Below are 12,874 nucleotides of genomic sequence, written 5' to 3'. Positions count from 1 at the left end.
CTCTCCTACCCAGCACTTCATCTTCTCCTCCCTCCCTCGTGAGGTCAGACTGGCATTGTCTGCCAGCCATCCCTGCCTCCTGTGGCTCACTCCCCTTTTTCCCTCACAGCCTCTCCCTCTCCCTGCAAATTCCTTTGCATTTCCCGGCATCTGCCTCTTGGAGGGTCTGAATTAACAGAAATTGATACAGAAAGAGGTGGTTGAAAACAAGTGTTAAGATGGAGATTTGGGACTGGTTAACTCATCCCTGGTGGGTGAAGAGGATACCTTCCTGAGTGGAAGGTGGGGCACACATAGTCTCTGATACAAGGTGGTGGCCCAGTTGCCAAAGATTTCACTACCGGTGACCTGGGAATGAGTCCCCGTGGTCAGAAATGCCACTGCAGCTGCCATGATTCAGGATGACTCAGTCATTTTGAAGATATGGGGAGAAGAATGCTTACAAAGACAGTAGAGTTGGCTGATTACTTCTAAGTTGACTGGCCCTCTGCAGAGAGGTGAGAAACTAAGGCTGAGAAGTAGTTAAAGGCCTAGTGTGAGAGCCAGAGGTCTTGGTGGTAGCTTGCAAAGAGCACTTGATCTCCTGAAGTGCAAAAGCAGACAGACTGAGCTGTGGATGGAAGACCCTGTTTAGTAGACTTTCTTATCCTTATTTTATATATGGGAAAATGGAGGCTCAGAGAGATGGAGTGACTTGCCTCTATTCACCCAGCTCCCAGCTTTTTGACAGGTCAGTGCACCTACTCTTTCTGCAGATATGTTTGTGTGAATCCACAGACTTCACAGAAAGAGAAGGCGGCCACTGCTTTTGGAGGGAACACTGCTATATCATATCTACTGCATATTCCATCTCACCCCCTCTTCACTACTATTTTCACCCCATATTTTTTTTTTTTTGCCAGACTCATGTCTCTACCTCAAAAATTCAGGGTCACCTAAATAAGAATGATGGGTTAGATGTTCTAACCAAACTTACAAGAGCTACAAAACCAACCACTAAGAAAAAACACTTCTTTACACTAAACACTGAAACAAGTTTTCTTTTTTTTTTTTTTTTTTTTCAAGTTTTCTTTCTCTTCGGCATACATGTAACTCCAATGTATGCATTTCTAGTGAGAGAGAGATGAACGGTGAGAATTGTTTTACTGGGCCATGATTTGCTTATATTTGTGTAACTGTATGAATGGGAGTAGTTTTACTCTTAAACATTAGACAAAGCACAATAACAGATAATTGAGATTTTACAGGCATGTTCAAGAAATGGTGAGTTAATACTAACAGTCCATCCTAGGACCATGGATTCATAATAACATCTTACATTCAATAGTAAATACTAAAAGGTTCGCAAAGGGCTGTCACATGTATCATTTAGTTTTATTCTGACAATAACTTTGCACTAGGTAGAGCAAGTTTTATTATCCCTATTTTATATATGGAGAAATTACATTCTTTCACAAATAGAAAAACTAAATAAAGAAAGTTAATTGAAATGCCCATGCATTATAAGAAATGCATCTGAAGCCTGGCAAAAGAGGAACTGTTTCTGAAACTACCTACTGTTCTGCCTGGAAACTTTCATTTCTTCTATAATTTTTAATATTTAACATAATTGCTGATACACTATAGTCGGTGTTCCCAACTTGCAGAGAACCCTCACTTAAACCTATAATTCCTTTTGCTGCTCTTTGTAATCAGGATTTAATGAATAAAATAATACGAGCACTCAACACGATTTCCTTTTCTTTTGACATTGCTGAAAATTGCAAGCAGCTTAAAACCTTTTAAACTGCCATGGAGTTAATTTAAAAAGAAAGATAAAAGAACTAAACTTAGCAATTTCTAGATCTAATTTATTTGGGAGGTGGCGTGGAAAGGGGTTATTATTATTATTTTTTTCCAGTAGAAATACTTCTCTAAAGGTTGCAAGGGAAGTTAGGAAAAAAACAGTTTTATAGCCAAAACTGCTTTTTATTTTTTTTTAACATCTTTATTGGAGTATAATTGCTTTACAATGGTGTGTTAGTTTCTGCTTTATAACAAAGTGAATCAAAACTGTGCTTTTTTTATTTAGCAAAGTAGTTTCTTAGAGAATAATTTATGTATGTGAGGATTCTCTTTATCTCAAATACTTTTTGCCTTAAGGTCTCATTTGTTGGATACTGATAGAGTTACAGAGGCTTCCTTTTTTTTTTTTTTTTTTTTGCGGTACGCGGGCCTCTCTCACTGTTGTGGCCTCTCCCGTTGCGGAGCACAGGCTCCGGACGCGCAGGCTCAGCGGCCATGGCTCATGGGCCCAGCCGCTCCACGGCATGTGGGATCTTCCCGGACCGGGGCACGAACCCGTGTCCCCTGCATCGGCAAGCGGACTCTCAACCACTGCGCCACCAGGGAAGCCCCAGAGGCTTTCTTTTGGTTAATCTTTGCTTAGTATATATTTCTTATCATTATGACTTAAATATATCTCATTCAAATAGCATGTAGCTGGATTCGTTAGCTCAATCAAAGCATCTATATTTAAACTTGATAGTTTATTTTGTTTACGCTGCCGTGACAAGAGACATATTTGGACGTATTTCTACAATCCTAATTTTTATTTTTCATAAATTATGCTTTTTTTTTTCTCGTTTATTTCCCCCTCCTTTCCTTCTGTTGGATTAGTGGAGCTTTTCTTTATTCCCTTCTATTTCTTTTCTTTTAGTATTTACTCTTAACTTTTGAACCTTTTACCTGACTTAGAAAAGTCTCAAGTTAATAAAATAAAATTAAAAAAAAATATTCATTGGGCTGCACCGGACCTTAGTTTTATGTCACGTGGGCTCTTAGTTGCATCAGGCTCTAGTTCCCTGACCAGGGATCGAACCCTGGTCCCCTGCATTGGGAGCATGGAGTCTTAACCACTGGACCACCAGGGAAGTTCTTCAAGTTAATCAAAATTTTAATATTACTCTTTAATTGCATAAGGACCTTGGTCTTTTGCCTCAGGTCACCCTCATTTTCCATTTACTGTCTGTCTTACATGATTTTCTTGTCTAGTAATTTACTTCCTTTTTCTATCTCCTTTCCCTCATTAATTGTTATTTTTACTTATTGTCTGGTACAGGCAATGTTTATTCAGATTTACTCATAGTTTTACCACTTGCCTTAGTAAAAATGCTTTTTGCAAACCACTTCCTTTTTCTGGGTTTAATTTCCTTTTTTCTTTAGTAGGTCTTTTATCGAGTCTGTCTTCATTTGAAAAACATCTTTATTTCACACTCGGTTGTCAATATGTAACTCTTTAGCTGGAAATTAAATTAAATGGTAATGGTATTCCACTGCCCTGGTCTCTTGCTGTTGAGCAATGTTATCAGTCTAAGTAAACTGTCTTTTCTCACTGGTTGCTTTTAAGATTTATTCATCTTTAATACTTTAGCATGTGTGTGTGTGTGTGTGTGTGTATTTTTAAAATTTACTTGTTTGAGGGAGTCGTGGTTCTTGAATCAGAAAATGTATGTCTTTCTTCAATTCTGAAGAATACTGAGTCTGTAGTTTTAAAAAATAGTATTTCTGGGCTTCCCTGGTGGCGCAGTGGTTGAAAGTTCACCTGCTGATGCAGGGCACATGGGTTCGTGCCCCGGTCCTGGAAGATCCCACATACCGTGGAGCGGCTGGGCCCGTGACCCATGGCCGCTGAGCCTGCGCGTCCGGAGCCTGTGCTCTGCAACGGGAGAGGCCACAACGGTGACAGAGGCCCACGTATCACAAAAAAAAAAAAAAAAAGTATTTCTTTCTGCCCATTCTTTCTTATCTGGCTTCCTGAAACTCTGATTATAAATCTATTGAACCTTCTCTTTTTTGTATCTCCTAATCTTTCTTTCATATTTTAATCCCCCCTTTTTCTTTCTGCTACAGTGTAATGAATTTCTTTAGGTAATATCTTTCAGTTCATTAATTCTCTCTTCAGAGGTTTTAAAATTTTTGTTCAAGTGGTTCATTGAATTTTTTTTGAAATTCAAATGACTCAATTTTTCATTTCTAGAAGTTCTTTTTGGTTCTCTTTTTTTACTGTCCTATTTTCTTTTAAAAGTGTCTTGCTATATTTTCAACTTCTTGTATGAGCAGGATTCATAAGATATAAACAGATTATAATTGTAATCTTTCCCCAAATTCCCATTTAAGCCTGCTGTATGACCAGGCCTTTTCCCTGCCTTTTAGGTGAAGTCATAGGCAAGTCTCATAAATGTCCTACCTTTTATTAGATAATTGGGCATCCTGTGATTACTTTTAGACACAAGAGTGATAATAAAAAGACAATTTTAAAGTGGGCAAAATACTTGAACAGACACTTCAAGAATATAAATGAATGCTAATAAGCACATGAAAAGATGATCAAAAGTCACCAGGGAAATACAAATTAAAACTGCCATGAGATACCACTTCACACACACTATAATGACTAAAATTAGAAAGACTAAGGATACCAAATGTTGGCAAAAAGTGAACCAACTGGGAGTCTCATATATTGCCAAGAAGAGTATAAAATGGTACAACCTTTTGAAAACCTATTTAGCCATTACTTACACATTTAAACATACACCTGCTCCATGACTCAGCAATTCCACTTACAGTTATTTACTTAAGAGAAATGAGAACATATGTCCACAAAAAGACTTGTATAGCAGTATTCACAGCAGTCTTATTTGTAGTAGCTAAAAACTGGAAATAACACAAATGTCCATTAACAGATAAATGAATACATTTTAAAATATCCATACAATAGAATACTACTCAGCAAAGACAACAATAAGTAATGAACTACTAATACAACAACAACCGGGGTAAATATCAAAAGCATTAAGTTGAGTGAAAGAAGCCAGATATAGTATATGATTCTATATATGAAGTTCTAGAACAAAGAAAGCTAAGATATAGTGATAGAAATCAGAGGGTCAGCGATTCACTGGAAGGGGCTCCAAGAGAACTTCTGCTCTTCTTTTTCTAGCTTTTTAAGGTAGAAGTTTAGGTCATTGATTTTTAAACTTTATTTCCTTCTATTATCAGTAATTAAAGCTATAAACATCCCTCTAAATACAGTCTTGGCAGCAGCCCATAAATTTTGATATGTAATGTTTTCACTATCATTCAGTTGAAAATATTTTCTAAATTCTCTTGTGATTGCTTCTTTGACCAACAGGTTATTCTTCTATATGTGGCTTAATTTACAGATATTTGAGGATTTTCTAGATATCTTTTTGCTATTGGCTTCTAATTTATTACCATTTTGGCCAGAGAATAATTTCAGTCCTCTTAGACTTATTGAAACTTGTTTTATGATTCAGAATATGGTTTGTGACTGTTACATGTGCACTTAAAAATATATGTATTTTGTAGTTGATGGGTCTAATGTTTAATAAATGCCAACTAGGTCAAGTTTCTCAATAGTGTTGTTCAAGTAATCCATAATGTAATTTTTTGCCTACCTATCCCATAAATTACCGAGAAACAGATGTCAAAATCTCCAACTATGACTCCCTCTTGTGAAAGCACCGGAATCACAACTAACTGCTGAACAATCATCAACAGGAAGACACTGGAACTCAGCAAAAAAGATACCCCACATCCAAAGACAAAGGTGAAGCTGCAATGAGACGGTAGGAGGGGTGCAATCACAGTAAAATCAATTCCCATAACTGCTGGGTTGGTGACGCACAAACTGGAGAAGACTTATACCACAGAAGTCCACCCACTAGAGTGAAGGTTCTGAGCCTCACGTCAGGCTTCCCAACCTGGGGGTCCGGCAATGGGAAGAGGAATTCCTAGAAAATCAGACTTTGAAAGCTAGCGGGATTTGACTGCAGGACTTGGACAGGACTGAGGGAAACAGAGATTCCACTCTTGGAGGGAAAACACAAAGTAGTGTGTGCATCGGGACCCAGGGGAAGGAGCGGTGACCCCATAGGAGACTGAACCAGACCTATCTGCTAGTGTTGGAGGGTCTCCTGCAGAGGTAGAGGGTGGCTGTGGCTCACTGTGACGATAAGGACACTGGCAGCAGAATTTCTGGGAAGTACTCCTTTCCATGAGCCCTCCCAGAGTCCGCCATTAACCCCACCAAAGAGCCGGGTAGGCTCCAGTGTTGGGTCGCCTCAGGCCAAACAACCAACAGGGAGGGGACCCAGCCCCACCCATCAACAGACAAGTGGATTAAAGTTTTACTGAGCTCTTCCCACCAGAGCAACAGCCAGCTCTACCCACCACCAGTCCCTCCCATCAGGAAACTTGCACAAGCCTCTTAGATAGCCTCATCCACCAGAGGGCAGACAGCAGAAGCAAGAACTACAATCCTGCAGCCTGTGGAACAAAACCCACATTCACAGAAACAGAGACAAGATGAAAAGGCAGAGGGCTATGTACCAGATGAAGGAAACAGCTAAATCAAGTGGAGATAGGAAATATTCCAGAAAAAGAATTCAGAAAAATTATAGTGAAGATGATCCAGGACCTCGGAAAAAGAATGGAGGCAAAGATTGAGAAGATGCAAGAAATGTTTAACAAAGACCTAGAAGAATTAAAGAACAAACAAACAGAGATGAACAATACAATAACTGAAATGAAAAATACACTAGAAGGAATCAATAGCAGAATAACTGAGGCAGAAGTACAGATAAGTGACCTGGAAGACAGAATGGTGGGATTCAGTGCCATGGAACAGAATAAAGAAAAAAGAATGAAAAGAAAGGAAGACAGTCTAAGGGACCTCTGGGACAACACTGAAATCAACAACATTCACATTATAGGGGTCCCAGAGGAGAAGAGAGAGAGAAAGGACCCGAGAAAATATTTGAAGAGATTATAGTCTAAAAGTTCCCTAACATGGGAAAGGAAATAGCCACTCAGGTCCAGGAAGCATAGAGAGTCCCAGGCAGGATAAAACCAAGGAGAAATACGCCGAGACACATAGTAATCAAATTGACAAAAATTAAAGACAAAGAAAAAATATTGAAAGCAACAGGGAAAAATGACAAATAACAGACAAGGTAACTCCCATAAGTTTAACAGCTGATTTCTCAGCAGAAACTCTACAAGCCAGAAGGGAGTGACATGATATATTTAAAGTGATGAAAGGGAAGGACCTACAGCGAAGGTTACTCTACCCGGCAAGGATCTCATTCAGATTCGATGGAGAAGTCAAAAGTTTTACAGACAAGCAAAAGCTAAGAGAATTCAACACCACCAAACCAGCTCTAAAACAAATGCTAAAGAAACTTCTCTAAGTGGGAAACACAAGAGAAGAAAAGGACCTACAAAAACAAACCCAAAACGATTAAGAAAATGGTAATAGGAACATACATATTGATAATTACCTTAAACGTGAAAGAATTAAATGCTCCAACCAAAAGACACAGGCTTGCTGAATGGATACAAAACCAAGACCCATATATATGCTGTCTACAAGAGACCCACATCAGACCTAGGGACACATATAGACTGAAAGGGAGGGGATGGAAAAAGATATTCCATGCAAATGGAAATCAAAAGAAAGCTGGAGTAGCAATACTCATATCAGATAAAATAGACTTTAAAATAAAGAATGTTACAAGAGACAAGGAAGGACATTACATAATGATCAAGGGATCAATCCAAGAAGAAGATAAAACAATTATAAATATATATGCACCCAACATAGGAGCACCTCAATACATAAGGCAACTACTAAGAGCTATAAAAGAGGAAATCGACAGTAACACAATAATAGTGGGGGACGTTAACACTTCACTTAAACCAATGGACAGATCACCCAAACAGAAAATTAATAAGGAAACACAAGCTTTAAATGACACAATAGACCAGATAAATTTAATTGATATTTATGGGACATTCTATCTAAAACGAGCAGATTACACTTTCTTCTCAAGTGTGCATGGAACATTCTCCAGGATAGATCACATCTTGGGTCACAAATCAAGCCTCAGTAAATTTAAGAAAATTGAAATGATATCAAGCATCTTTTCTGACCACAATACTATGAGATTAAAAATCAATTACAGGGAAAAAAATCATAAAAAACACAAACACATGGAGGCTAAACAATACGTTTTAAAATAGCCAAGAGATCACTGAAGGAATCAAAGAGGAAATTAAAAAATACCTAGAGACAAATTACAACGAAAACATGACGATCCAAAACCTATGGGATGCAGCAAAAGAAGTTCTAAGAGGGAAGCTTATAACAATACCAGCCGAACTCAAGAAACAAGAGAAATCTCAAATAAACAATCTAACCTTACACCTAAAGGAACTAGAGAAAGAAGAACCAACAAATCCCAAAGGTAGTACAAGGAAAGAAATCATAAAGATCAGAGCAGAAATAAATGAAATAGAAACAAAGAAAACAATAGCAAACATCAGTAAAATTAAAGCTGGTTCTTTGAGGATAATAAACAAAACTGATAAACCATTAGCCAGACTCATTAAGAAAAAGAGGGAGAGGATTCAAATCAATAAAATTAGAAATGAAAAAGGAGAAGTTACAACAGACACCGCAGAAATACAAAGCATCCTAAGAGACTACTATAAGCAACTCTATGCCAATAAAATGGACAAGCTGGGAGAAACGGACAAATTCTTAGAAAGGTATAACCTTCCAAGACTGAACCAGGAAGAAACAGAAAATATGAACAGACCAATCACAAGTAATGAAATTGAAACTGTGATTAAAAATCTTCCAAAAGTCCAGGACCAGATGCCTTCACAGGTGAATTCTATCAAACACTTAGAGAAGAGCCAACACCCATCCTTCTCAAACTCTTCCAAAAAATTGCAGAGGAAGGAACACTCCCAAACACATTCTACGAGGCCACCATCACCCTGATACCAAAAACAGACAAAGGTACTACAAAAAAAGAAAATTACAGACCAATATCACTGATGAATATAGATGCAAGAATCCTCAGCAAAATACTAGCAAACAGAATCCAACAACACGTTAAAAGGATCATACACCATGATCCAGTGGGATTTACACCAGGGATGCAAGGATTCTGCAATATATGCAAATCAATGTGGTACACCATATTAACAAATTGAAGAAGAAAAACCATATGATCCTCTCAATAGATGCAGAAAAAGCTTTTGACAAAATGCAACACCCATTTATGATAAAAACACTCCAGAAAGTGGGCATAGAGGGAACCTACCTCAACATAATAAAGGCCACATATGACAAACGCACAGCAAACATCATCCTCAATAGTGAAAAACTGAGAGCATTTCCTCTAAGATCAGGAACAAGACAAGGATGTCCACTCTGGCCACTATTATTCAACATAGTTTTGGAAGTCCTACCATGGCAATCAGAGAAGAAAAAGAAATAAAAGGAATACAAACTGGAAGAGAAGAAGTAAAACTGTCACTATTTGTAGATGACATGATACTCTTAGGATACATAGAGAATCCTAAAGAGACCACCAAAGAGACCACCAAAAAACTACTGGAGCTAATCAATGAATCTGATAAAGTTGCAGGATACAAAATTAATGCACAGGAATCTCTTGCATTCCTATACACTAATGATGAAAAATCTGAAAGAGAAATTAAGGAAACACTCTCATTTTACCATTGCAACAAAAAGAATAAAATACCTAGGAATAAACCTACTTAGGGAGACAAAGGACCTGTATGCAGAAAACTATAAGACACTGAGGAAAGAAATTAAAGATGATACAAACAGATGGAGAGATCTACCACGTTCCTGGATTGGAAGAATCAATATTGTGAAAATGACTATACTACCCAAAGCAATCTACAGATTCAGTGCAATCCCTATCAAATTACCACTGGCATTTTTTACAGGACTAGAACAAAAAAATCTTAAAATTTGTATGGAGACACAAAAGACCTCGGATAGCCAAAGCAGTCTTGAGGGAAAAAAACGGAGCTGGAGGAATCAGGCTCCCTGACTTCAGACTATACTACCAAGCTACAGTAATGAAGACAATATGGTACTGGCACTAAAACAGGAATGTAGATCAGTGGAACAGGATAGAATGCCCAGAGATAAACCCATGCACCTATGGTCAACTAATGTATGACAAAGGAGGCAAGGATATAAAATGGAGAAAAGACAGTGTCTTCAATAAGTGGTGCTGGGAAAACTGGACAACTACATGTAAAAGAATGCAATTAGAACACTCCCTAACACCATACACAAAAATAAACTCAAAATGGATTAGAGACCTAAATGTAAGACCGGACACTGTAAACCTCTTAGAGGAAAACATAGGAAGAACACTCTTTGATATAAATCACAGAAAGATCTTTTTTGATCCACCTCTTAGAGTAATGGAAATAAAAACAAAAATAAATAAATGGGACCTAATGAAACTTAAAAGCCTTTGCAAAGAAAACTACAAACAAGATGAAAAGACAACCATTAGAATGGGAGAAAATATTTGCAAATGAATCAACGGACTAAGGATTAGTCTCCAAAATATATAAACAGCTCATGCAGTGCAATATTAAAAAAACAAACAACCCAATCCAAAAATGGGCAGAAGACCTAAATAGACATTCCTCCAAAGAAGACATGATACAGATGGCCAAGAAGCACATGAAAAGCTGCTCCACATCACTAATCATTTGAGAAGTGCAAATCAAAACTACAGTGAGGTATCACCTCACACCAGTTAGAATGGGCATCCTCAGAAAATCTACGAACAACAAATGCTGGAGAGGGTGTGGGGAAAAGGGAACCCTCTTGCACTGTTGGTGGGAATGTGAATTGGCACAGCCACTATGGAGAACAGTATGGAGGTTCCTTTAAAAACTAAAAATAGAATTACCATATGACCCAGCAATCCCACTACTGGGCATATACCCAGAGAAAACCATAATTCAAAAAGTCACACGCACCCCAGTGTTCATTGCAGCACTATTTACAATAGCCAGGTCATGGAAGCAACCTAAGTGTCCATCGACAGACGAACAAATAAAGAAGATGTGGTACATGTATACAATGGAATATTACTCAGCCATAAAAAGGAAAGAAATTGGGTCATTTGTACAGACATGGATGGATCTAGAGACTGTCATACAGAGTGAAGTGAGTCAGAAAGAGAAAAACAAATATCATATATTAATGCATATATGTGGAACCTAGAAAAATGGTACAGATGAACCAGTTTGCAGGGCAGAAATTGAGACGCAGACGTAGAGAACAAACGTATGGACACCAAGGGGGGGAAAGTGGCTGGGGAAGTGGTGGTGGTGTGATGAATTGGGAGATTGGGATTGTCATGTATACACTAATATGTATAAAATGGATAACTAATAAGAACCTACTGTATAAAAAAATAAATAAAATTCTAAAATTCAAAAAAAAAAAAAAAAAAGACAGCTCCCAAGGCCTGAAACAGGATCAAATTGCTGGAAGTTACATATGGAGACAGATCTGGCCCTACATAAAGAAAACTTTTCTAACATTACATCTGTTCTTAAATTGGATGTCCTGACTTATCATGTCAGGAACTTTCCAAGTTCTGGTCACCTTCAACCGGATACTTGAGGCCTAGAATCATCCTTCAGGAAGAATTTCTGTCCTGGGTGGGAGGTTGGAATAAAAGTCACCACCTAACTCTTAAAAAAAAAAAAAGAAATCTCCAACTATGGTATGGAGTTGTCTATTTCTCCTTTTAGTTCTGTTAATTTTTATTTCATACATTTTGAAGGTCTGTTATTTGATGAATTGACCCTTTTAACATCATGAAATAACCCTGTTTTATTTTTCTAGTAATAATCTCATCTTTAAAAAAATTACTATAGTATAATATTTCTTGTTAATTTTCACTGCAGTTTGAGGTAGGTACATTATTATATTTACAGTTTTAAAGACTGAGTGAAACTGGCCAAGTTTGTATAACTAGTGAATATGGTAGAGTATACTAAAGTTTTTGAACTTAACAGCAAGTCTCAGAAGTTATAGGTACTTTAATTCAAACAATCTTCTATGATGAAGTCCTATAACATGTCTTTTAAAAATTTTTTGGTTTTCACAATATTTATTTATTTAATATTTATTCCTACACACGAGTCAGTATTCTTCTTACTAATATTCATGCTTCTGTCATTGTTCTTTGCCTCCACTATGTTCATTCTCACCATAACACAACATAATCAAAGTAAGCCATGACCCAGAAATTAAAAGGAGCTGAGGATTGAGCCTTCTAAAAAAATCTTCAATTATAGCAAAATAATGTATCATGACGTATTTTCTTGTTTGTAAGAAAGAAATATTCATTAATGATTGTAAAGCCAAGTATAAAATTATGTGATGTAGTTATTACAATGTGCTTCTTTCATAAAATCACAGAACCTGATTTTATTTTATATTTTTTGGTTTCAAAGTTTACTACATTAAAAAAAAAAGACTGAAAACTTCTCTTGATCTTCTATTTTGAATGAATCAATCCTCTGTTTTAAATTGAGTAAAGGTTAATAGCTCAGATTGTTTTTATAGTCTACTCATGTCTCAGTCTTCTGTATTATTATTCAAATTATACAAAAAACATTAAATATTAACCCAAAATCCAATTGAAACTATCAATCCCTGAGATGAGAACGTTAGGGTCATATTACAGCTTTCCTTTGCAAAACAAGGAAAAAAAGTTTAGTGCATGGAATGCAGAAAATCCTGACAAGATTTATTTACAACTATTTGCTTTTTCTTTTTCAGGTTACCAGAATAAATATTTGTGCAGCTGAAAGTGTTGCTAGTAGCAGGTTCTTGATGGCTTCTCAGACAGGGCAAATATCTAGTCATAGCTTGAATGTCAGGTTTGGGAGCAAAAACTGGCCTATTATATAAAGTGTTCTCATTGTCCATGCATGGCTTTAGCTT

Source organism: Phocoena sinus, chromosome 1, assembly GCF_008692025.1.
Source record: "Phocoena sinus isolate mPhoSin1 chromosome 1, mPhoSin1.pri, whole genome shotgun sequence".
NCBI classification, from domain to species: domain Eukaryota; kingdom Metazoa; phylum Chordata; class Mammalia; order Artiodactyla; family Phocoenidae; genus Phocoena; species Phocoena sinus.
This window is presented reverse-complemented; position numbering follows the sequence as displayed.